Raw genomic sequence first — 25,737 nt, forward strand, 5'->3', positions numbered from 1 at the left:
CTGAGCTGTCCCTGCCTGTCACTCCCCTGGCCTCCCACCCCTTCCGTGTCTGGGGCGTCCCCTGCTGGGGCCTACCTCCTGGGTGCAAAACTGACCTGTGCTTTTGCAGGAAAGCGCTTCTGGGCTGGCCGGGCTCCTGGCAGGCGGGAACTGGGCCCTGGGCACGAGCAGGCAGCTGGGGGGTCGCCACGTCCTTCCCTCCACGGCCTGGGTTCTGCTGCCTGCTCCGCGGACGGGGAGCAGCCCCTGACTTTGGAGGGACGTCCTGGAGGCCCTTCTAACTTGCCTTTGCCTATGAAGCCTGGGTGAGACCCCACGGAGGATCGTCTGAAGCCCACCAGTCAAAGCAGACCTCGTGCCAGGCCCTGGGGTTTCAGTAATGCTTATAAGTGAAATGAAGCAGGGACCATCATGTGAACAGTGTGGACACAGGAGTGGGAAAGGAGGGAGAGAGACAGGAGGGGAGGAGGAGGAGCACATGGAGGAGGAGGAACATGTGGAGGAGGAGGAGCACAGGGAGGAGGAGGAGCACAGGGAGGAGGAGAAGCACAGGGAGGAGGAGGAGCACAGGGAGGAGGAGGAGCAAGTGGAGGAGGAGGAGCACAGGGAGGAGGAGGAGCACAGGGAGGAGGAGGAGCAAGTGGAGGAGGAGGAGCACAGGGAGGAGGAGGAGCACGTGGAGGAGGAGGAGCACGTGGAGGAGGAGGAGGAGCATGAGTAGGAGGAGGAGGAGCACAGGGAGGAGGAGGAGCACAGGGAGGAGGAGGAGCAAGTGGAGGAGGAGAAGCACAGGGAGGAGGAGGAGCACGTGGAGGAGGAGACCAGGTAAATGTTAAGCAGAAGCCCGAGGCAGCCGTGTCCCTGGGCCGTCTGTGGATGACCTCGCCTACAAAATGAGAATATCAAAAATGACCTGAGAACAGAGCAGAAGTTTCATGACTACATCACAGAAGGACTTCCTCTTTAGAACGTGCTAAACCTATCCTGGGTGAAATGAGGGTGCTCTGCGGTCGCCCTCCAGGCACATAGTGGATGGGGGGATGGAGGGCAAGGCTGTTTCCCTCACGACCCTGTAAGTCCGCCCAGAGGCTGCACAGGCCAGGAGGGGTGGCCTGCAGGCTCACGGCGATCCTTCCCCCGGCACTCGGCAAGTTTTCCTGCGGGAACACGTGGGATTGTTCTGCTAGAGACGGTTCATGTCCTGATCAATCCCAAGAGATCTGAGAGGACAAGGGCATCCACCCAACCCCAGACCGCATGGTGGCTTCTCAGTCTGGGACCTGGGGCTGACTAGGAAGGAGTCATTACACCAGTGACCTCCAGGGCTGGTTGCCTTGAACAGAAACCCGTGACCACAAAGCCCAGCCCAAGACCTTTAACCCTCCGGGTGCAGGGAACCAGGGGCGGGGGACAGGACTAGCGGGCAGCAGCCAGCGTTCCCTCAGCCGGTTCCTTCGGCGGGTGGCCATGTCCAGCTGCGAGGAATCAGCAGGGTGATTGCTCTAGGAAGGCTCATTCTGTCTGGCCCCCAAACGAGGGGCTCAATTATTAGGGACAAAGGGGACCAGAGATGTGGGTTAGGCAACCAGCCTTCTGTGGGGTGCTCTGGTCTTCGTGGGGCCCGGGGCAGTCTCAGCAGGGTCCTGTGTGGCCTTCTTGGACCTGGAGGCCCATCCGCAGGTAGCAGAGCAGGACACATTGGCTTCTGCACAGCCAAGACCCTGCTGTGGGGCAGGGACAGGCGGGGGCAGCGGCCCCTCCCAGAGGGGAAGCCTGGACCCTCAAGCCCGGACCAGCAGGGAGCCCCAGACATCCAGGCCTTGGCTGGTGCCTGCTGAGACCCCCTGGGGACAACACCAGGGCCATTGTCTGTTGGTGACGCAGACCCACCCAGGAGCTGCAAGCTCTTTTGGGCGGGAAGGCCGGGGGTGGGCGCCCACCGCTAAACCATCCCATGTCTTTAAAGACCGAGGTGGAGTCCACGCGGCAGGCACTTGGCCACGTGGAAATGAGCAATTCCACGGCATTTATGTGACCACAGCGTAAAACCTCTGTGTGGCTCTAAGACCTTCCATTGCCCCAAAGGAAACACGCGTCCATCAGGAGGGGCTCCCTCTGGCCTCCCCAGCACGGGCAACCCGGCCGCTGTCCCTCCACCCTGACCGGCCCCTTTGGAGGAGCACGTGGAGGAGGAGGGTGGTCAAGCCCAGCAGTCCTCCAGGTCCCCTGCTCTCCCCAGGCCCAGCTCCGGGGCCCAGCTCCGCCCAGCGGGGATGAAGGCTGCGCCTCTCCTGGGTCTGGATCAAATCCCGCCTTTCTGAGCTCATGGCCTCTGACACCCGGTTCAACCCGCAGCTTCCCATCAGCCCCACGCGCTGCCCTGCTCAGGCCTGCTCGGCCCCGCCCTCCACTGTGGCCCTTGACTTGCTCCCGTGGGACTGGACGGTGGCCACCTCGATCCCTGCTGGAACACAGCACGGGCCTGGCCTCGCCGTGGGTCTCTGTCTGAGCCACTCGGACGCCCCTTGCTGTTTGGGATTCACACCTGGCCACTTTTCTGACTTCATGAGGCCCTGAATTTCAGAACCGATTACAAGTCCGTCGACTTCCGAGTAGCACTGGTCACAGAACAGTGCCACCAAGAAAAACCACACCCACCCAACATGCCACACCACACGGGCCAGGAGCTGGCAGGGACGTGCCTCTCAGGGTCACTGCGCAGAGAAAAACCATCCAACTTGAGTGGCCAGCGCTGGTCGTGAGGTCTTGCTGTGTGTCCGCAATGGCGGTTGGTACTCTGGGAGTACCTCTAGCCTCTCTCCTTCTCTCGGGGGCGGTGCAGATGGAGGGGGTTCAGAAGACACCTGCTTGGATGACGTTTGCCACACACCGAAGCTCCGGCTGCTGGTTGTTGGTTCTTCCATCCAGGGACAAAAGTGAAAGGTCACATGTGGGAGGGTATGTGGGTGGGAGGGGATTTTCCCCCCAGGTCCTTTCAGTCTGGTGGGAGGGGTGGTGGATTGCAGAGGGATGGCAAGGAGCTCACAGAGCACAGGGGGAGGGGGGCTGAGGAAGGCCCCCAAGAGGTGACAGGGGACCAGGTGTGGGCACGAGGACATGACCAGTGTTTTCCGTCTGAGACCATACAAGGGTCAGCCTGGATGGAGGGGTTGCGGGGGCTCTGTGAGGAGGCAGGATCCACCAGAGGGGTCCCCGATGTCACCCGCGGACTGGTAATGACAGAAGCTGGCCATCCATCACTACAGACTGCGGTCTTTATGGCAGTCACCCCCCACCCACGCCCCACAGCCTCAGCCGAGGGCGCCTGGTTCCCCTGGTGACGACGCCCCCCTCCTGGAGCTGTCCCTCTGCTGGCTCCGTCTGCCCTGCGTGCTGATTGTGTCCTCCCTGTGGAGGGCGGTGTCCCTCCACCTGTGCCCACAAGGAACGGGGGTCTTCCCTTTCCCAGCGTCCAATCCCATGGAAGATCACAGGTGGCCAGGCCTGGCCGTCGGGCCCTGAGGAGCTGCCTGTTCTGCCTGGTATCCCGCCTCCCCTTTCTTAACTGAGAACCCTGGCGTATGGCAGGTGGCCATGTGCACTGTTCCTGGACAGGAGACAAGATGACCACAGTGTCGGGCGTGGCCTGCGGGCCCAGCCCCCTCCCCAGCTTACCCACCCCCCACCCGTGCTGTGCTGGGGACCCCCATGACCAGGGGCCTCCTCTACCTCTGCCTGGGAAGTGGAGGCTCAGGCCCTTCCTCAAGACCCCAGGACGAACCCTTAAATCCTGCCCGGACCCAAGCCGCCCTGCGGATGTGACAGCTGGAGTGGGTCATCAGATCCGAGGCTGTGTGTCCTCACCCAAGTGTGTGGGGGGGGCACTCAGAGCTGGTGGCCGAGCTGGGGAGGGGGGTGGGGCGGGGGTGGGCACATCCTTTGAGGAACGCAGAGGAGGCGGCCTCACTGGGGAGGCTGGGTGGGCAGAGGGGGACCGTGCAGGGCCGAGCGCCAGCCTGGAGACTTCCTCTCGGGCCCTTGGCCAGAGGCCTCTTACACACTGAACCCGCGGTTCCCATGAAGGGTCGCTAGAGATTAACGTAGTCTGTCAGGCTCCCGCCTGAGGGGATTCCGCAGCCCCCTGTGGCCACGGCAGGAGTGAATTCCTTTCAGGGCCGTTAAAGTCTTGAATCTTGGGCACTTAACCACTGAGCCACATCCCATCCCTTTTTATATTTTTATTTACAGGCAGGGTCTCCCTGAGTTGCTTAGAACCTCACTAAGTTGCTGAGGCTGGCCTTGAACTCAAGATCCTCCTGCCTCAGCCTCTCTGACTGCTGGGATGACAGGTGTGTGCCACTGCGCCCAGCCAAGTGTGTTCTTCTCATGCTGTGTGACAGAGTGACTTGGACAGCCTTCATCTGTAGGCTCTCAGTTCCATCAGTCAGAGAGCAGGCTGTCGGCTCAGGGTCTCGCAGACCAAAGTGGAGGTATGGAGGCCGGGGCTCGCTCCTGGAGGCTTTGGAGGAAAACCCACCTGCACGCTCCCTCGTCAAAGCCAAGTGCTGTCCTCAAGCCGTCCGGCCTCACCCCTTCCTCCTCACCACCAAATTCCCTCTGGGAGAAAGCCTGGGTATGGGGCTGAGGCCCTGCCCTGGAACCTTCCAGAAGCCCTATGGTAACACATTGCCGTGGAGGGAGCCACTCCAGAGCAGCAAAGGGGGCATGGCCGTGTTTCTAAATGACTTTGGTTTCTTGCATTCCTTCCTGCTGTTGCTTTTCATATTGATTTGTTTGTTTATTTCTGTTCTCACAGGGACTCTTGAGTTGGCCAAGGAGCGACTTCATGCACAAGGTCAAGGCTGGCCTTCCCCACACAGGACAGACAGGACGGCATGAAGATTTCTGGGGGTCACTGCACTTCCGCCGCCTGAGATCTGTCCCCGTGGAGGACAGAGGTGAGACGCTGCCTCTCGCCCCAAACAATACACACGGCAGCCGGGCACCGTGGCGCACACCTGTCATCCCAGCGCCTCTGGAGCCTGAGGCAGGAGGATCTCAAGTTCAGAGCTAGCCTCAGCAACTTTGTGAGGCCCTAAGAAACTTAGGGAGACCCTGTCTCAAAACAAAAAAATAAAAAGCCTGGGGATGCAGGTCAGCTGTTAAGCCCCCTGGGTTCAGTCCCAGAACCACGACAAACAATTAAAAAAAAAAAATCCAAAACACACTGCAGACAAAGATGTTCCGAAACTCCAGCAAAGCAGCAGGCTTTGCGCCTTCCTGGGAAAAAAAAATAACCCCAAAACGAAACTGCAAGGACTCAGGTTTGGCCAAGTGGCCGACTTTTATAGGGAAAGCAAACACTTGGTATTGCCCAACGGGAAGATGCCCTGATTTCGCTGGTGAAAGATCTGAGATAGAGAATAGGGAAGCAGGACTCCCCCTGAGATCCGTCCCGCTCTCGGTGGGGCGGGGGCGGGGGCCCTCCAGGCCCAGTCGGCCACACAGATGTGGCTCTGCCCTGGGAGGCTCCACAGACCTGCTGGGTGACACATGGAGTCTGCTCTCCCCACTGCTTTTCATAATTCAAAAAATGCCCAGTGGGGAGACTGCCCCGCCCTCCGCATCATTCAAAAGAAAACTGGAGGCAGGCGGCCACCTCCGCGCCTGCACAGAAACACGTGTCAACCGTTTCAGAAGCGCGAGTGCCAAGCCAGAGCGTCTCACCCCGGGGACTGGGCTGAGCTAGTCCAGCTCAGTCTTGGAAATCTGTCGGATGCAGACAAGAGACAGGTCTCCAGAGTCGAGGACCGCACAGCAGCCCTGGTCAGCAGCTCTGCAGAGGTGCTGGTGTCGGACGCTGGAACTTGTGATATCAGGGGACGGGGAGGAAGAAAGCAGCCCGGAAATGGGTGTTAGCAGGGCACAGCAAACCCAAGCGCCTTAAAGAGTAACGAGCCCATTTCTCATTCTTTTCCCTTCCCCGGGACTTTCGCAGCGCCCTGCACAATTTCAGCCTGTACTTGACATTCAAATGCATGTACGATCATGCATCTCATTTCTCGGTGGTTCCCAAGTCGCCTAAATAAAGCATTTCCCAGGGTAGGCGATCCCGGGGGTTAGGACCGTGGGAGCAGCCCTGGGACCTCTCTGCCTGGGTCAGGAAGGCTGCTCTTTCCGGAAGGGCGGCAGAGACCCTGGGAACTGGACCAGCCCAGCTCGCAAGTATGAAGAGAATGCAGGGGGAGGAAGTGGCGGCTCAGAGTCAGCATGAGTCATCGTCCCAATGAGAATGAGGGCCGAGGTGTGCGCCTTTTTTTTTTTTGGTCTTGATTGCGTGGACATCACTGGGAATGGAGGGAGCCGGTGGTGACTGTACCGCTCGGTCAGTTTTAAAGCAGCGCTCCGTGCGGGCAGGCTGGGCCTGAGCATGACTTTGGTCCCCGGGAAGGAACAGCCCTCCGCTTCTCCCTGGTGAGTATGTGCCTGTCATTTATCCTCATTGCTCATGGTGCGTCCTGGAGTGGACGTGGGTTTTGGGAGACGTTGAGGGTCTGTGCGTCTGGAGAAGCGGCTCTCTGCCCCCCAGCCTGGGGCTGCTGGGTTTGGGCTGGGCTCTTGGAGGAGGTGTTTGGTGGCTCACTGTGACAGCATCTTGCTGTCTTGGAGGGAGACTGGAGAGGAGGTGCTTGGCTGGAGAGGAGCGGTCAGGCTGCTCCCAGGGCACAGAGGTTCGGAGGTGGAGGTGTCTGGATTTTGTGCAAGCCCCAGAGCTGGGCCGTTGGCTTCCGCTTCTCAGGCTTGGAGGAAAGAACCCTGGAGCAAACTGTGGCCTCTGGTCCCTGCAGCCCAGGCAGAGCTGCCCGGCTTCGGTAAAGTGTCCACAGGAAGAGGGTGGAGGTTGTTCTTCCTTCCCTGGACCCGATGAATGAGTCCAGGGGCTTATTTTATGTCCTTTCCTTCCCTTGGATGCTGAGAGTCACAAAGTGGTAAAATCAGGAAGGAAAGAAGCTGAGGGGCCAGGGCGGGGGTGGACGAGGGTCCTGGAGGGCTGGGGGCTGAGTGGCCTGACAGCGAGCAGCCCCTATTCGGCTGGCTTTGCTGCCAAGTGACACCAGGAAGACTTCTTTTAATGTCACCCCGTTACTGTAACTGGGACGGTTGAAATGTCATAAATACCTTGTGATAAACACTTTTCGAATTTGCCTAAGAGGCAGCCCCGGGGCCAGCAGGCATGACGGGGAGCTTTTTCAGAGCCACCTCGGGCTCTGAGTGGCAGCTTCCTGGGTTGACAATGACTCAGCAGTGACTTTCTGAACCTGGGGGTGCTTCTAGGGCTCAGCTGCTGGGCCCTGGTTGACACTGCTGCCACGGCTGCTGGGGGCCTGGGGCTCTCGGGGGCCCTGGGCTCCGCTGCAAGGCGCCAGCTTGGGGTCTGGTGGTGGAGGTGGGGACGTCGCCTCCTGTGGCCAGAGCTGGTGACTTCTAGGCCCCCCTTGAGGATGTGGCTGAGCAACAGTGATGAATGAGCCCTCAGGCTGCGCCCGCGTCCTGGCCACTGGCTGTCTGTGGGTCACACAAACTGAGGGGTCGGGCAGGAGGGTCGGTGAGGCCCGGAACCTCGAAGCTGGATGGGTGACACGTAGGAGGGAGGTGAGGTGGGCCTCAAGTCAGAGGGCCACGGTCCAGGAGGGAGGCTTCCCTGGTGTGGGCTGGGCTTTGCACGGGCAGCCTTGGGGCACAGCAGCCCTGGGACATGACAGTCCTGGGACACAGCAGCCCTGGGGCACACAGCCCTGGGGAGCAGCCCTGGGTTCTGTTTGGTGGCCCAGGTGGTTTTCTGAGGGCAGATAAGGCTGGGTGGGGTCCCAGCTCCGGGTCACAGGCCCTGCCACACCCTGAGGCTGCCGCTTGGCAAGAGCCCTGGAGGGCAGCTCTGAGGCTGATGGCCCAACCCTGCTGCCCTGGCTGAGCTGGCCTCGGGCCCTGGGCTGGCCTGAGATCCCAGCCGTGGAGAAGAATGGCCCTGCGGTGCCCAGGCCGGCAGGGCCTGTCCAAGGCTGAGGACTGGGCCAGCAGGGAGGCCCTGTCTGTCTGTCGGTCTGTCCTGGTGATTGGTCCACCCTGGACCTGAGGCACTTCCGGGGAAGGTGTGGGAAGGTGCTGTGGGCACAGGCAGGGACCCAGGAGGCAGCTGCCCCAGGCCATCGCGGGTCCCACACTCTGACCCCGTGCATCTCTGAGTCCCCCGTGAGCAGGGCTGGGCCAGGGCTCCAGGTGGTTGGCAGTGATGGGGACTATGCAGGTGGGCCACCTCTGACCCAGCAGGATCCAGCCTGGGGTGACCGACATTCCCACTCCTGTGAGTAGGCAGCGTCCCTTGCTATGCCGCAGACACAGGGCACACGGGTTGCTCACGAGGTGGCATGGGGCTCGGGGGGGGGGGGGGGGATCCAGCTACCAAAAGTTCACTCCAAGTGTGGTTGCAGGCAGGACAAAGAGGGGAACTTCCATGGTAGAGATGGAGCCTGTGTTTTAGAAGGACATGATCTCAAAAAGGAAATGCCCACAGATCAGTGCCATCGGGAAGTGCCTGGGGGTGGGCACAGAGCCCTCTACCTGACCCCCGCCGCCCCTTCTCCACCCTCCCCATACAGGGGCCTCTTTGTGCCTCCAGCTCAGGGGCTTCTGCTGTCCCACCCTATGTCCCGCCCGGTGCACCCTGTGTCAGGCTGGTTCCTCAGGTGCTTGGAGTCCCCGTCCTCACAGTGGCATGAGTGTGAAGATGGCCCCAGGCTCGTGCGCTCCTGTGAAGGGGCCAGAGGGCTCCATGACCCTCAGAGCCACGTCCATTCACTTAGAGAAGCATCCAGACACCGGGGCTACCTGGGCACGCCTGCCTGTGGGCGTCCACCCAGGAAGGATTCTGGGCTGAGTCCCTCTGGTGGCCTCCTTGCCCGGCGTGACCTCTGCTCTCAGGGCAACTATATATACGTTTTTTTGAGGTGGGGGAGCAGGGATTGGACAGGGCATTTAACACTGACCCCGCCCCCAGCCTGTCTGTCTATCTATATTATTTAGAGACAGGGTTTCTCTGAGCTGCTTAGGGCCTCGCTAGTTGCTGAGGCTGGCCCTGAACTTGGTCCTCCTGCCTCAGCCTCCCGAGCCGCTGTTACAGGCGTGCGCCACAAGGCCTGGCTGGGAATGGATATTTTTAGGTAAGTGGGAAATGCTCCTGGTCCTCGCCAGGGCAGCCTGGGTCCCCGATGTCATCACAACCTTGGGATTGTCATTGTCACTGTGGTCAACATCAGAGTTCAAAGAACAACTCCCCGTTCGTCCAGGTCAACCACATGCTGGTGCCTGCGGAAGGGAATACAGGAGGAACAGGAGACGGAGGAGGGATACATTCTGGGCAGCGAGGCTCTATTCAGCTCCGTAGGGCACATCGCGGGGCACATCGCGGGGCACATCGCGGGGGCCTTGGTGAGAATCTGAGTTTCATGGGGTTTAGCGGAGCCAGGTCATGGGGGAATTACTTTGGGGGGCAGGGCCAGGTAATGAGGGAGTCCAGAGTGGGGCAGGGGACCGGTGGGCAGCCATACCCTGCACTGGGGACGTGGGTGTTCCCCCAGCCTCCCACCTTGGAGGCCAGCAAGGAGGCCAGCTGAACTGGCCTGGGCCAGGGCCACAGCTCCTTGGAGATGCTCTGGGGCGGGGTCCCCTGGCACCCTCTCCGTGTGGGGCTCCAGGGTGACCAGTGCAGACTGGACGGCTGGCCTGGGGCCTGCCCGAGGGCAGGGCAGAGCGGGACTGTGCTCCGTGTCCCCAGCAGCACCAGCTTGGCTTGGCCGTCCAGTCTGTTTACTGGTCACGGGGAGACAGACTGAAAGGTATGAAGAAGACAAACCAAGCCAGGGGCACGGCTGTGCCTTCCTCGTCCACCCCACTCTCGGGACCACACAGGGGCCAGAAGCCAGATCCTCACGCCCCACCTGCCAGGGTCCGCGAAAGGTAGCACAGGCCCTTCCAGAAGCTTCTGTGCTGTGTCCCCTCTGAGAGCTGGGCTTCCAGGCGGCCTGAGGGTGGGGTGCAGGGGGTGCTGATGGTGGGTGTGGTGGGGGTCCCTGCAAGAGGCGCTGGAGCCAGCAGGGACTCCCCTGCCCGTGGGCGGGGCAGGCAGCCTGTCTAGGGTGGGTCAGGGGCAGGGACAGGGCCCTGCAGGCGCCCGACCACAGATCAGAAGGAAGTTGGGCCCCAGGAAGCAGGAGTGGGTGGGGTGCTGGCTGCCGAGGATTCCTTCTGACTCAGAAAACATAGCTGTTACTGTCGTGCGCGTGATGGCCCAGCCGGGGACGGGATGGCCCAGCGGGGACGCTGGTCTTCTCCACACGGTTCTCTGCTGCTCTTTGGCTTTGAGATGGATGAATCTGCAAAGCCAGGCTTTGGCCCCTCTCCACCCTGTGCTTTTAAAAACTTCATAGGAATTTTTAAACTATGGCAGAAAACATATTATTTCGGCTCTTCTCCTTGCACAGACGGTTCACAGAGCATGAGAAGGACGCACAGGTTTCTATCCATTCAGCTGGACACAAGAAAACTTTATGAAACAGCAGTGGCCCCCAGAGGACTCTGACTTATTATCTCCCACACAGAAAAAGGATTCTGTCCCTGTCATGTGCTGTTCTCTGACAGGAAGGGAGACGCTTAGGGCAAGGTCAATGGACAGACTGTCCATCCATCCCCTGCTCTCTCAGCCTTCCTCCAGCTTGTCTTAGAATTCCAAGAAGGTTGCTGGAGCTCCGGCCAACACCTATGCATTTAGGAGGCAGGAAGAAAGTGGTGGACAAAAGGTTGAGACTCCTGTGTCAGCCTCCTTAAAGGGCTTTCTAGGACCCCCGTGGGCCTGCGCCTCTCACTTGCCAGCCTACCTGTAAGGGGCTGCAGGAGTGAAGCAGACCCTTTCTAAACACTCCAAACAGGAGCCATTGGCTCTGTGGGAAGCAGCCTGGGCTTGGAGCCGGGTCTGAGGTCCTCTCTGCTGCCCTTGGGGGCGGGGACGCAGAGCATGGTCCCAACAGAGAGAGCCGGCAGGAGGCACGGGGTACACAGATTCCTGGCTCTGATGCTTCCTGCCCCGGCAGGGCCCAGCTGGGGGAGGTGACCCTCTTTGTCAGTCACCTGGGCAGCCACAGCAACCTCCCTGGTGGCTTCTCTCCAGGGAGGTCCAGGGTCCCAGCCAGGCTGTCCACCGAGCCCGGCCTCTGTGAGTGATGGTGCTGCCCGGCCTCGTGCCTCCCTCCTGCGTGGACCAGGGACAGAGAGGGGCCCCTGTTCAGAGGACCCAGACACAGGGTGTGAGGACTGTCCCTGTGTCTTCAGGGACAGCATGAGGCTGCTGAGAGCGTGGTGGCGAGAGCCGTGGTGGCCTTGCAGGCTTCAGCAAGCAGGGTCTGCGGTCTGACCGCCACGGCTAGCGGCTCAAGGCCCCCGACGCCCCGTCTCTGAGGCTCCTCCTGCAGCTTCTGGAGGGAGAAAGTCGCAGAGGGGTGGAGCCATTGCCCAGCGTCCACTCCCAGGGGATGGCATGAAGACAGAGCAGTCCCTCCTGAAGCCGTCCTCTTCTGCTCCCTGTGGGGCAACAACTGGCAGGTTGTCGGGGCGACAACGTTTCCAACTTAGAAACTGCATTTCTCAGGCCCTTTCCAGATAGAGTGGCCAGTGAAAGATTAGACCCAAAAGCTTCACAGGGGATTCTGGGAAGACTCTTTAAAGGAGCCTGCATCTAACCTTTTGCCTACCACTTCCCTTCTGTCTCCTGTCTGGAGTGCAGAGGTGATGGCTAGAGCTCTAGCAGCCTTGTTGGCCACTTCCTCATTAAACACACACACACACACACACACATTATGACTTCCTTGGCTTAAAGATCGCTAGCATCCAGGCTGGGTGTATTACTATAAATCTATTTCTATTAGATTCATTTTTCCCTTTGATTTCAAAATACATTAAAACATTTTTGTGGGCTCCTGAAAGTAGCATGACCCTGTGTACTGGACCCTTTATGCCCGGTGGAGAAGTAGGCCCTAGAGGGCAGAGAAGGGCCAGGGAAGGGCCTGGCTGGAGAGCTAGGAGGCTGGGCTCCCGAGGGGCAGCTCCTGAGGGGCAGAGGGTGGACAGCAGCACTGGGGAGCGGGGGCTTCACTCGCCCGAGCTCGGCAGACAGCTTTGGTTGCTGGTTCACTGGCCTTGGAAATGGTGGTGTGGAGGTTGGGCGCCGGCTCTTCTGTCCTCTGCCTGTTTTTATTCCGTCGTCCCTCATCCTCTCCTGTGGAATCTCCTCTACTTGCTCGACTGAGTCTTCAGTGCGTATGAATTTCAGTCTCCGACAGAAGGTACCAGAAAGTGATGGCCCTTGGGGCTGGGGATGTGGCTCAAGCGGCAGCGCGCTCGCCTGGCATGCGTGCGGCCCGGGTTCGATCCTCAGCACCACATACAAACAAAGATGTTGTGTCCGCCGAGAACTAAAAAATAAATATTAAAATTCTCTCTCTCTCTCTCTCTTACCACTGTGTCCTCATCTGTCCTCATCTTGGCCTACGTGATGCCAGAAATCAGGGGCAGGGCCTGTGGGGGCCGGCAGCCACCAGGGCGCTTTGACACCTGGGGACTTGGTGTGCCTGGCTGCAGGACTTGCACGGTGGCGGTGGCCTGGTCCCTGACCACAGGTGATGAGCACAGCGATAGCCGAGGAACAGAAAGGGACAGCTTTAGGGGGCCTGGGGGTCACACAGTGCCTTCCACGGCCTCTCAACAGCACCATCCAGCAGCAGCTTCCGCCGTGACGGGGATGGTCTTTCTGCCAGGCCCGCAGTGACCACCAGCCCCACGTGGCTCCTGAGCAATGGGAAGGTGGCCAGTGTGATTAGAACTGACCCGGAAGTTTTATTTAACGTCAGTGGATTTATGCCCACAGCCACCTGTGGTAGCCGCTGCAGGTTGGCAGGTGAACTTTCCTGTCTGAGGTCGGACATCCTTGCAATAGTCCCCACCCCACCCTGCCACTGTCCACAGCTTTCCTTTCCTAGTTCCAGTTACACGTGATCAAGTAAGGTCCACAAAGCATTACATTCCAGAAATAATCGATCTGGGACTTTTAAATTGCTTGCTGAGCCGCATGATGGAATCCCTCACCATCCTGCTCCCTCCTGCCGGGGACGCGAATCAGCCCTTGGTGCAGTGTATCCACACTGTATCTGCTACCTTCCCGTTCAACACAGAGAAGCCACAGTGATGCCGGCGATTTTATCATAGATATTGTTACAGTTGTTCTATTCTATGGTTAGTTACTATTGTTAACTCTCTCATGTGCCTAACTTGCAAACTTTACCCTAGGTGAGAATGTATAAGAAAAAACATAAGCTCTGCAGGATTCGGTGCCATCTAAGGTTTCGGGCATCCTCAGGGGTCTTGGATCGTCTCCTCTGTGGAAAAGGGGGGGCTACTGTACTCTCCTGTGTTTCACCTCAGGGACTGACTAGATTAGCATAAGCAAACCTCAGATCAGGGTCCTACCAAGTACCCGAAGCTGGCTTTGGGTGGCTTTTTAAGAGAGAAGCATTAAACCTGGTGCAGACACAATGGGCTGAGACCTGGGCTGTCCCTCCCCTGAGCCACCCATCAAGTTCCAAGAGGTTGCAAACAGCTTGTCCACCACACACAGTGCCTCAGCTCTAGCTTTGTGGACTGTCCTTCCCTGGGGAGGCCGTGAAGCACCCTGGTCATGCCCCTGCCTGGGCCAAACGCCAGCTCAGCTAGTCACCCGCTGCACGCACAGCCCGTATTCTGTGCCCGGCCTCAGTTTCCTGATCTGCAGAATGGGTGTTCAGGAGCAGCTACCACAGGGCACAATCCTCTGGAAGGCGCTGCGCCCGACAGGTGCTCCGTGGTGACGGCTCCATGGTGACGGCTGTGCGCAGGGGATTTTTTGTCTTTTTGCTGTTTGTTCCTGACCATGGTGCCTTTCTCTGGACACTCACCCACCAGCCTGGGGCCACTTTCATTACTGAGACTCTGGGTTCACTGGGTGCCAGGGCAGTTCCGGCCATAGCAGTCCCTCTGAGAGTCCCCACAGTCACCCAGGAGCCCGTCCCCTTCCCCAGGCATCCCTGTGCATGCCGTGTTTGTTCCTGGCTCCGTCCCCTGGAGCCACTCGATGGCCCTGTGATTCTAAAGAGGGTCAGGTCACTGTTCCTGGGCCCTGGCTTGCCGGGCACCACTGCACCAGAAAGGACTCCACGTCCACTCTCCCTCCTCTCCTGGGAAGTCCCCAGGGACACGGTGTCAGCATCCGGGTCCTGCTGCCCTCCTCCTCTGAGCACAGGGACCTCCCTGCCCTGGACTCAGGCTGAGGCTGTTGGCAACCACGTGCATCTGTTGGACCCACAGGGTCCTAATAGCTGCTGACTCGGGGACGCGCCACCGGCCACCCCTCTCTGTTCTGGGTCTGAGTTGGCCATTTTCTTGTTTTTGATTTTTTTTAAACTTCAATCAGACTTGACCTCGTCCTGATGCAGCCCCGATGAGGCTCGCGCTCTTTAGCGGGAGGTAGGAGCAGGGGGCCACTCTTCTGCACCCTCGGGAGACTGCAGGTCAGTGGGGACCGAGAGCTCTGTCCCAGGCTGGCTCCAGGTGCCAGTGTCCCAGCAGGCATCTCCTGGGTGCAGGCTGCCCCTCTTGCTGCATAGGATGGCCCCAGGGCCCTGGGAACATGTCACAGGTTGAGCGGGCGGAGCTGGGCGCTCAGCCTTCTCTGCAGGGCTCTGTCCCCGTCCTGAGGCTCAGGTGTCCTGGCTTTAGCCACTTCTGTGTGGCCGCCCTGGGGTCTGTGGGCTGGAGGCGACCAATCCGCCTTTGAAGCTGGTGCCCCTGAGCCCAGCCTGACAGGTGCTGGCTGCCCGTCTCCGTGCAGTGGTCTCTTTGAATTCCCCAGAAGCTTCTCTCACGGTCCTGCTCGCAGAGGGGAGCCGGGGACACAGGGTGGGTGGAGACTGCCACCCAGCAGTTCAAGAGGTGACTGCAAGGCAGGAGGTTCTGAGAGGAAATGAGTCCCGGTCTCACCTGCCTCTGTGACCACGGGCCTCTGCCATCACAGGCTGAGCCTATCGTGGGGCACCTGGACACCACAGGACCTGTCACTCAGGGGTGGACAACGGCTGCCTGTCCAGCCCTAAAGGAATGCAGCCCTCGGGGCTGGACAAGTGGCAAGGTCTGTGTGACTCATCCCCAGCAGCTGTTCCAGGGCCCAGTGAGTCCTGAGCAGCACCCGGGGCTGGCGCTCACCTGGACAGGGCTCCGGCTGGTGGGCTGACCTTCTGCGGAAGCTTCCAGCAGCTCTTGAGAAGAGCAGATGGGATGTCTCCTGCCACCTGCGAAGGAGGCCAAGGAAGGACGCGGTTGTCCAGCTTTAATTCATTTTGTGAAGGAGCAGAAAGTGGAACTGTATAAACATCCTCAGCAATGGGACCTTTATCTTCTTATTTCTCACAAAAACTATCACAAAGAGCTTTTTCTTTCTTTCTCTCTCTCTCTCTCTGTCTTTGCTTTTGTTCTCTGGTGCTAGAGCTGGAACCCAGGGCTTCGCGCATGCGGGGCAAGTGCTGAGCCTCTGAGCTGCCCCAACCCCCAGCGCCCTGGCCCCCAGCGCCCCCCGCCCCAGTGTCCCCCGGCCCCCAGCCTCCCTTTCATAGTCAGCACCTGAGACAGAGCTCTGTGTCCTGAGCTCCACTGGCCGCCCCTGGTGCAGGATGGGCAGCTTCCCTTGTGAGTCCTTGGGGTCCTGGGCTCTTCCAGGCATCCCCTGGGGAGGTTGGGACTTAGGGACAGGAGGCCCTTGCCAGAGGGGAGCCACCCTGTATGGTCTCTGTCCCCAGTGAAGCCCCAAGGGCTGGAGTGGTAAGTTGCCGTCAGTAGGATCGGTGGTGGTTTTGAGGTGTGCTCTCAGGGGACTGGGACTTCACTCCCCAGGTGACAGTCCTCAGTGAGAGCCGAGACTTGGACACCACATGCTTCAGGAGGGTTCCCAGAGTCACCCTGACACCAAATTGTATTTGCAAAGCAGAAGGGCTAGGAAGCGGGTCTTGGAAGGAGGTCGGAGTGTGGGCACCAAACCTCTCCTGGGGACAGCAGGGTGGGGGGCTGAAGGCACCAGCCTGGGTGGGTTTTCACGGCCCCCTCTCTGGGCCTGAGCTGTTCTAAGGGGTCACACACTTTGGCCCCCATAGTGACAGTCAGAGATTGTCCCCGTTTCCTAGGGAGGAGGCAGAGCTGAGGTCACCCAGGGAACAGGTAGGGGAGCCAAAGGAAGGCCACCGGCTCTCCACCTGTCCCAGCAGCTCCTGTGCACACAGCCACCGTCCTGAGAGCAGGGGACGCTGTCCTTGCAGCAGCAGCCTCAGGGTGCCCATGACATTAGAGCCAGCAGGTGGCATGAGAGCCGAGAGGCTGGGGCTCGGGGAGTGCGGCCCCGTCTGGCCAGCCCTGTTCCTTGCAGAGGCCAGGCCACAGTGGGGGCCCCTGGGGAGCACCTCTAACAGGGGCAGGACTTTGAGCTGCCCTGAGCTCCTGGCCTTGGGTACCCGCGATCGACACCTTAGCAGAGACGAGGACAAGAGAGCAGATGCTTACCGGAGGCCTTCGGGGCGCGAACTCAGGGGGAGGACGGCCCAGGGAACCACAAGAGGGGGACGGGCCGACGCCGGCGTCTCTGCTCAGGGCCTGTGTGGGGGTTGACTGGGGCTCCGGGGTCCAGTACTCCCCGCGGCTCAGAAGCTGACCTTGTTTGGCAACAGAGTCCTGGAGCAGGGTGGGCCCCTAGTCCCGTGTGACTGGTGTCCTTACAAGAAGAGGACATGTAGCAGCCGACACACACACACAGAGAATGTCACGGGACTCTGGAGTCACCCCGTAGCAAACCAGGAACAGCAGAAGCTCAGAGAGAGGCCTGGAATGGACCCTCCCTTCAGAGGGGCGCAGCTGACCTCTGATCTCCGACCAGGCCTTCAGCGTGTGAGCAACAAGCGTCCCCTGTGAGAGCCACTTGCTTGGTGGTGTGTAGATGGCAGCCTTCACAAACGGATATGGAGTGGACTCAGGGTACAGTGTGTCCTTCCAGGTGGCTCCTCCGAGCAGGCCCCGGAGCCCCAGGTCTGCGGCTACTCCAGGGCTGTCTGTCTGCGGGACGGGGCGCACTGGTGACCCGGGAGCAGGAGATCAGGATGCTTTCTTAGTGACGTGCACCAAGGTTCCTGCTGTCTTTGAACTTTCCGCGGGCGGCAGAGAATCAGAGGTTCAGACGTGGAATTTGGTCTTTCCATTTGCTAAGACAAAGGCAAGACGTGTTTCATCCTTACCGGTGACGTGACCCACACTCCAGTGGGCTGTGGATGTGTCCCATGCAGGGACCACGGGGTCCCCCAGACTGGTGGCTCCCAGCTCAGGTGAACCGCACACCCAGAGTCTCGGCCGCAGCGGAGACTTTCACCCGAACTGTAGTTTTCCTTTTCCTATGCCTTTCTCTGGTGCTCACCAGCATCACCTCAAGTGACAAGTGACAGAGAGGGGACAGAGGCCAAATGTCACTTCTAATGTGGGGCCTCTTGGCCTCATTTCCTAGTTATGGAACAAGGGTGCTGGGTGAGCCTGGCAGAAACAGGGTTCTACCAAAAGTTCAGAAAAACAGGAACCCTCAGTTCATGAGAACCCGAAGAGAAAAATAGTTTAAAGAACCGAGAACGTGCCACATTATAGTGAAAGAGTGTCAGGTTTTGGAAATGACAAAAACGAGCCATTGCCACCCCGAGAAGCCCGCAGATCAGTCACACGAGAGCTAACCGCACACAAACACAGGCATTTCTTATAAAACCCCGGGCTTTACAGTCAAGTCGCCGCTCCCGGTTGTTCATGGAAAGTTATTCTCGTCGCGGGGTCACCTTCAGCTATGAGTGTGTGTCAGGAGAGCGAAACCGTGACTTCAAAGTTGGGCGGTGACTGAGACTTAGAACTGGAGTGTCCAGACGGTGCCCAGGCAGCCTCCACTGGGCCCGGAGGTCCTGCCATCCCTGCCCACTTGGCAAGTATGGCCAGGCTGCTCTAAGGTGACAGCTGAGAAGCACCAGGGGACAGACACCCATGGGCACAGGGACCCCAAGTATCACGGCCCATTACGGAGAAGGGGCCCTGCTGTCTCCTGCCAGCTCAGGGTTTAGGAGAAACCCCTTCAGATCTTTCTAGCACCAGGGACAAGTGGTGCTGCCAGCCAGGCCCCCAGTCCTCGGCCTCTGTGCGCCTTTGACAGCGGCGTCACCATCTCCCACACCGTTAACCCCCTGGCAATTTATAACCACACAGTCGAAGTCCTGCCCTGGCCTCCGTGTCCATGGCCACCTGACTCAGCAGTCACACAGGTGGTCCTGACTGAACGCGGGCTCTGCATCTGGGGCTGCGTTTAGAACACCCCCCCGCCCCGCCACCCCCCTGCTGCCCGCTGAAGTTCACGGCACAAGTTTAACAACGCTGTAGCTATGCATTGAAAAGGATGTGCCGGAGCACATGCAGCCTCCAGAGAGAGTGATCCTAAAATCAGGGATCCTAGGCAGGCGTCATAGTGCAGGCCTGTAATCCCAGCAGCTCCGGAGTCTAAGGCAGGAGGATAAGTCTGAGGCCAGCCTCAGCAACTTAGCAAGGCCCTAAGCAACTCAGTGAGACCTGTCTCTAAATAATAACCTCTAAATAAAAGATCTGGCAGACAAAAAGAAGACCCTATTAATTGATCTTTTACAAATAACCTGCTCATAGCTCTGCCCATTTATTCCCTTCTCCCTCCTTCTCTCTCTCTCTCTCTCTCTCGATTTCCCACTGCTGCCCACTCCTCCCTCCCGGCCGGTCTTGGCTACTGTGCTGCTCACTGTGCAGATTCCTTCTAAAGCGGCTGTTATTTTTGAGGCTCAGGCTTCATCTGGCTTAGAAAGTCTGTTCCCACCCCTTGCTTACAAAATATTCTCCCTTTTGTTCTGATACTTCATAATTTCATTTTCGAAGTTTTAAAACTAGGAAATCCAGTTTGAGGCCTGTCTGTGGTTGCAGCAGGGGTCTAACTTTCCCCTAAGGAGGCAGCTACTGTCCTGAAGCACTTCCTAAGTGGCCCCTCTTTCCCCGAGGAAAGGACGACTTTGAAGTTCCTAGGTCTTCGTGGTGGAGATTCTGCCCTGGTTGAAGAGCCTCCAGCCCCGGGGGCTGTGCTCTGCGAGGACCTGCAGAGCGGGAGGCGCCACCGGCCCTGGACACTGGCCGCAGGACACCTCTGCCCCGTGGAGACCCTCTGAGTTGGGAGCTGAGCCGGAGGGTCCCCATGTCATCCGCCAGCTGCAGGCTGCCCTGGGGTCTACCAGGTTCCCTGTTCCCGATCCTCCTGCCGCCATCCTGTCCTTGTGCCCCTGGATGTCCTCCCCACACAGGGGCGTCGTCAGCCTGGCCTCGACATTCAGGGACAGAGGGCACAGGTGAGAGGTGTGATGGCCTTGTCACTCAGGAGACAGCTATGCAAATGAGCCCCCAGGGGGAGGGGGACTCTGTGGCGGTTAGGAGGAAAGCAGTCCCCCCAGGCTCTTCCAACCCAGGCTCTTCGGGATGGTGGGCGCAGGCTCCCGCCACGGGGAGGTGGCAGGCCAGAGCTGCTGGACACTGGTCCTCTCTGCCCTTTGCAGGCTCAGGCCACCTGGGGACGGTCATTCCCAGCGTGGGGTGCCTCTAAGACAGCCCTGGAGGTCGGGGTGCCATGACTGAGAGCACCCGAGTGGCTGAAGGATTTGGAAAACCCGGGTTGAGCCAAGAGAAATGTTTTTATTTTTCCTGCACGACTTCCAGAGCTTCCGCCATGAACTGGAAACAGCCACTCGCCTGCTTTAAAGGTCCCAGAATGGCCCCATGCAGCAGCCTGGGCTAATTGGACATGACCTGCAGCCTCCACGGGTCGGCACACGAACGCTGTGGAAGACTGGAAGGAGCCGGGCGCGGAGGCCACGCCTACAATCCCAGAGGCTCTGGAGGCTGAGACAGGAGGCTCACGAGTTCAAAGCCGGCCTCAGCAACTCAGCAAGGCTAAGCCACTCAGTGAGACCCCGTCTCTAAACCAACCAACCAACAAAAACCCAACAACTACAACAAAAACCAATAAAAACCGGCTGGGGTGTGGCTCAATGGATGAGTGACCCCGGGTTCAATTCCTGGTACAAAAAAACATTTGAAAACAGTTCACAAGGAACAAATTCCTGTGGGCTGAGGGACTTGCTGACATTTGGTAAAGTTTCAGAAGTGGGACAAGGATTCCGAATGCCTCTGTCCAAGGCAGAGCATGGTGGCAAGGGGTGGGCACTTCTAGGGCTTCCCGGCTCCTCCCTGGGGGGCAGATCCCAGTGTGGGGTCTTGTATACTCGGTGAGGCAGCTGGAGGGCGCTGGCAACGGTTTGGGGCCGACAATGGAACAAGCAGCTCATGGCTTGGATGAACAGCTCGAGGGCAGGACTGAAGACCCTGGAGTCCTGCAGCCTCGTAGAGGCCACTTTCAGCCTGGACACATGGTGTGGCCGGCAAGGAGCAGGCCTGGACCCCAGATGCGGAGGAAGGGCCCAGGAGAGCCACAGTCCAGGCAGAAGTGCAGCGTGGAGAGTGGGCTGGCCGTGAATGTCACAGTGACCTTTCCAGAGCTCAGGGTGGACGGGCACAGTGGGCCTCCGTCTGTGTGAGGGGTGGCCGACGTTCCTCTCACCCAGCATTAAGAGGCTGATGGGTGGCACTGTGATGGAGTCGGCGAAGCATCTCTAGGGGACTCCCCTGTCCCCCACGTGCATGTTGGCTGAGCAGCCACCAACTGGGGTGACACCTGCGTGCCAGGTGCCACCCCTGCTCTCTTTAGCAAGGCCAGCTCCTTTGCTGGGCTGTCCCTAGGGACACTATGCGTGTGACCAGGCTCGTGACTCTGGCTGCTGGGAACCAACCCCAGGCCTGGGCAGGCTGTGCTGCTTGGCTGGGTGGCTTACCCTTGCTGGTCAGCACCCATGGTCCCACACAGGGTGACATCTCACCCAGCTGAGACCTCTTGGTGTGGGGACCAGTGCAGTTCCCTGCTCATTGCATGGACTTGCGCACCCTGAATCCCACGGGGTTGCGAGTTGAAGTTGCTCATAAGGATTGAGCGGCTCATTTGGAAGTGCCCCATGGCCTGGGGGTCACAGGATCCAAGTCTCCGACCAGGAACATCTCTTCCTCCACCAAAGCCTGGTGTTTGGAGCAAATCGGCTCCTCCTAACCATCCACAAAGAGACCCTCAGCCTCTGTGCTCACCCCTCCCGCCCACCCCACCCCTCGTGGGGGTTGCTGGTCCACGCCCACCTGTGGACACGTGCTGGGGGCTCTGCCCTGCATGCCACTAACTCCTGTTCGCTCTGCCACCAGGGTGGACCCCAGGATGGCGGACGCTCAGGAGGCCGCCCAGTGGTGGCTGGGTAACATGAGGAACAGGAGAAGTCCATGCGTTTGGAGTGGGCTCTCTGCTCTGGCTGTGCACGGCAGTCAGGGGGTAACGGGAGTCCGGGTGGAAAACAATCAGCACACGTACAACTAGCACCCTAGGGTGGTCCTGATGAAGACACAGGGGGTCAGAGAGGGCCCACAGCAGTGACCGATGGCTTGGGCTGTAGGAGGGGGAAGTGCTGCAGGGGCTGCCGGGGGCGAGCCTGGAGATGGAGGAGACGGTGACCCGCCCTGGGTTCTGTGGCATGTGGACTAGACCGAGGCGCAGGTGGCCTGGGGGAGCAGGGTCCTCCTGGTGATGGGTGGGTGGAGGCCTGGGGCTCAGAAGGGGAATTGTGCCCTGTGTGGTGGCCGATGTGCACAGAGGTAGAGGACCCTGGCTCTCCCTGGGTCCCCAGCTCCAGTGGGAAGGAGACTTCAGCAAACACGCAATGGGCCCCGCAGCCCCTCGGGACCATCCATCTTTCCACTGAAGTGGACACGCTGGACAGTGGCTGGAAGTCCTTTGGGGGCCACTCTGGAGCCCGTCTGGAGCCATGGTGAAAGGAGCCCTGACTGCTTTGGCCTTGACCCAGCCAGCTCCCAGGCCACCAGCTCACTGGGCCTGATAGAATGTGTCACTGCACCTGGCAGCCGTGACACGGCTGTGGGCCCTCAAAGCCATTCCAGAAAGAGCTCGAGAGCCCGCCCGGCCAAGCCAACGCGATTCCGGACACAGGGCTGGCGGGAAGGATCAACGCGGCCTTCACTGACACCTTCCACGTGCAAATCTGTGCGACTCCAGACAGGACCGGAGTGGGCCGGCGGGTTTCCCTGGTTCCAAGCACAGAGACGATTCCCTCCTTCTAACAAGGGAGGTCCATCTGGAACATTCCGCCTCCGCCTCTCAGCTGGGCCTTCTCAGGACTCCCCAGGGCTCCTGGGGCCTCCTGTCCCCTCCCTGTGGCGGCTGGCCAGAGCTCCGCAAGACCTCAGCTGCGTCTCCACCAGTGACTTGTGCTCTGTGTGTCCAGCGCTCCTGTGTGGTTGACAGTGACGTCCTGGCTCTCCTGGGGCTCCTTGTGGTGTCGGAGTCACAGGGGGGACACTGTGGCGTACCCTGAGTCTGGACGGTGTGGCCTCCTCTGAGTAGGTGCCGATGGCAGCCTCCACGGTGGTCAAGGAGGGATGTGACCCCGGGCTCTGAGCTGGGCACAGCGTCCCTGGGCAGCAAACCCCAGCTCTGCTGTTAGCTTCTCTGAACTTGCTGTAGCATTTTGCAAAGGGATTTTTCCTTTCTGACACTCACCCAAGGCTGGAGAGGACCAGCCACCATGGTGTCCAGCCCTGCGAGTCCTCTTGAGCTGTGCCAGGGCGGGAGGTCCTCTGTAATGACCGGCAGCCCCGGCCTCCTCCTGATGACTGAAGGTCTCTGGTTTTCATTGAACTGGCCTGTGGGGGTTGGGGGCACTGCCAGCCTCTGGTCCACATCCCACCTCTCCGTGCGGGATGCTCCAGCGCTATCAATGATGGAATCTCGCCAGATTCTCTCCCCTTTAATTTCTGTGACCCAGACGAGCCTCCACTGTTTTAAACTTGTGTAGTTGGGGTCTTTTCTTGTCCTCTTGCCTTGCTCAGGTCTGGAGGGCTCCCTGACTTACTAATCTTGAGACCCCACGAGAACATGGGGTCGGCTGGCAGAGGCCCGTCCTGCCCACCCTTCCTCTCGGAAGGTTATCTGAGGCTTGCTCCTGGCGATCTACTTTAGAACCTCGTCAAGGAGGATCTGCGTCTCGGGAATCATGGAACCACCTTCCAGCTCTTCCTGGACACCAGAACTGCCCAGTCCCTTGAGCACTGAGACACTCACTGTGCTGGCTCTGACCTGCTGGGCTACAGGTCACCAGGACGGAGAAGAGCTCTGTCCGTCGATGTCCAGGTGTCCTGCACAATTTCCACCCCTGGCCTGGGCTTCACGGGTCTGTGGGTCTTGCATCTCTGCAGTTCTGGGCTTGTAAGTTCCCGCCTGCGGCTTAGAGTACGATCCTGCTAAGGCCTGCTAGTGCATGGACTCCATTTTCTTTGCATGCTGAGTTTTCTATGGCGACAGTGAGCTTAGTGTGGACCCTGCAAACACACCTTGAAAATGAAACTGGGGCCAAGTGGGGGCCAAGGAAGGGTGTCTTTGAGGGAAAGAGGAATTACTCTCTCAGCCAGGCGCAGTGACGCACGCCTGTCATCCCAGCAGCTCGGGAGGCTGAGGCAGGAGGATCGCAAGTTCAGAGTCAGCCTCAGCAAAAGCGAGGCACTAAGCAGCTCAGTGAGACCCTGTCTCCAAATAAAATACAAAACAGGACTGGGGATGGGGCTCAGTGGGTGAGTGACCCCGAGTTCAGTGCCCCTGGTACCTAAGAAAGAAAAATAAAAAGAGAAATTACTTTCCCCAAAATGCCTCTTCCTTTGTATCTACTGATTGAAACTGTGACATATTTTAGGCAAAAATGCAAAATCATTCTGAATTTCATAAATAGTCATGATTGCGGATTCATAGAATCATTCTGGTCTAAGACTCATGTGATGAAATCCCTGGGTAAGTTGTTTAACAGGACAGTGTGGGAGGGCCTCCTGTGTCCCTGCCCCACCAGGGACAGTGTGGAGGGCCTGCCTGTGTCCCTGCCCCACCAGGGACAGTATGGGACAGTGCACCTGTGTCCCCGCCCCACCAGTGACAGTGTGGGACAGTGTACCTGTGTCCCTGCCCCACCAGGGACAGTGTGGAGGGCCTGCCTGTGTCCCCGCCCCATCCATTTTCCGCACTGTTTGTGGTCCTGGAATTTCTTAGGTGAGTGGATGTCCCCAAGTCACTTGCATTCACTGCGAATGAGTGACATGAAATGCAGGTGAAGTGACGCACACCTCAGGTTCTAGAACGTGCCTCGAGAGTGAGCCAGACATTTGTTAAACCCCAGGGACACCCAGGAGTCTGGACGTGACTGTGGTCACGGGCCGAGGCTGTCTGTCCACCCTCGGGGCCTGACTGCCCTTGGACTGGTGGAAGAGCAAGAGGGGATCCCGGGCTGCTCTCCCTCCTTGCTGGTGTCCCTCTGGGCTCCACTCTTGACCTTCTGGGGATTCTCTGGCTGACATCTGTCCCTGCACTGGGGCTTTTAAAGAAGCTGCGGTGCAGAGACCTCACTGTCCCCTGGCTGTGGACTTGGGATGAGGGATGAGGCCGGAGGCCCCGGGGGGGCGCAGGGAGGCGTGTGCAGGATGGAAGTCGTCATCGTAGGGGGAAACTGAAACCTGCCGTGGGTGGGGCCTTGTTTCCTGACATCAGCGTGGCTGCCCACGAACGTCCCCACCAACGCAGGCGCCCTCCAGCCACCCACAGGAGCAGGGATGGAGAGGCCGGGGGTGGGGGCGCCTCATGTGAAACCAGAGGCCACACCTGGTGCCCAGGCTGGCTGCAGGCTCCCACTGTCACAGAGATGCTCCCTGGGGACCAGGGTGTGGATCTGCCGCTGGGGTCTCGTGGGTGACATGAGACCCGAAAGCAAGGGTAAATCATTTCCAAAGAACTGCCCCTGCTCATTTTCTGCCTCCCCTGAGAGTTGTTTTCTGAGTCAGAGCATCCAGAACTCGCTGTCTGAGGGTTGGAGGAGGCCAGGGTCCATATGTGCCGGGGACGCCTGTCCTTCTTGATCTGTGCTCCTGAAATCTATTTATTTTTAATTATTATTATAATTTTTTTTCTACTAGGGATTGAACCCGGGGTGCTTTACCACTGATCACATCCCCAGACCTTTTTTATTTTGAGACAGGGTCTCGCAAAATTTCTTAGGGCCTAAGTTTCTGAGGCTGGCCTCAAACTTTTGATCCTCCTGCCTTAGCCTCCTGAGTCGCTGGGGTAACGCCCAGTTGCTTTTGTGCTTTTGCTGTTCTCAGCAGCTGTCGGCCTGTGTGCTTGCTGGGCAGAGGGGGGTCCTCCTCCCAGAGAAGCTCCAGCCACTCCTGGGGGCCTGTGTTCCCTGGACCCCCTCGGTGGCTCTGAAATGGACCTCTGGGCAGCCCTGTGAGTACTTGCCAATCAGTGGCTTGAGCAAGAGTGGCCCGTCACATGAGTGGCCTGACACAGAGGCCCTGTTGCCATCATCAAGACAAATGCCTCTGCAT

General features: G+C 59.2%; 2 long non-coding RNA genes across 3 annotated transcripts in view; both read left to right on the plus strand.

Annotated features, from left to right (window-relative positions):
• The first annotated feature begins 5,664 nt into the window (after positions 1-5,664).
• The window catches only part of LOC114105528 (uncharacterized), a 48,262-nt gene continuing 28,189 nt past the window's right edge, over positions 5,665-25,737 (plus strand). Inside the window, exon 1 of the long non-coding RNA XR_003585019.3 lies at positions 5,665-6,474. This is a non-coding gene — a long non-coding RNA (uncharacterized lncRNA). The remainder of the gene's footprint in view (positions 6,475-25,737) is intronic.
• On the plus strand, positions 6,491-20,253 carry LOC139701821 (uncharacterized). 2 transcript variants are annotated; one of them, XR_011704419.1, is made up of 2 exons: positions 6,491-6,872; positions 19,921-20,253. It is a non-coding gene; the product is annotated as an uncharacterized lncRNA (long non-coding RNA). The 2 variants fall into 2 exon arrangements; XR_011704420.1 differs by lacking the exon at positions 6,491-6,872 and adding an exon at positions 19,254-19,556.

The sequence above is a fragment of the Marmota flaviventris genome, chromosome 14, assembly GCF_047511675.1.
Source record: "Marmota flaviventris isolate mMarFla1 chromosome 14, mMarFla1.hap1, whole genome shotgun sequence".
In the NCBI taxonomy this organism is placed as follows: domain Eukaryota; kingdom Metazoa; phylum Chordata; class Mammalia; order Rodentia; family Sciuridae; genus Marmota; species Marmota flaviventris.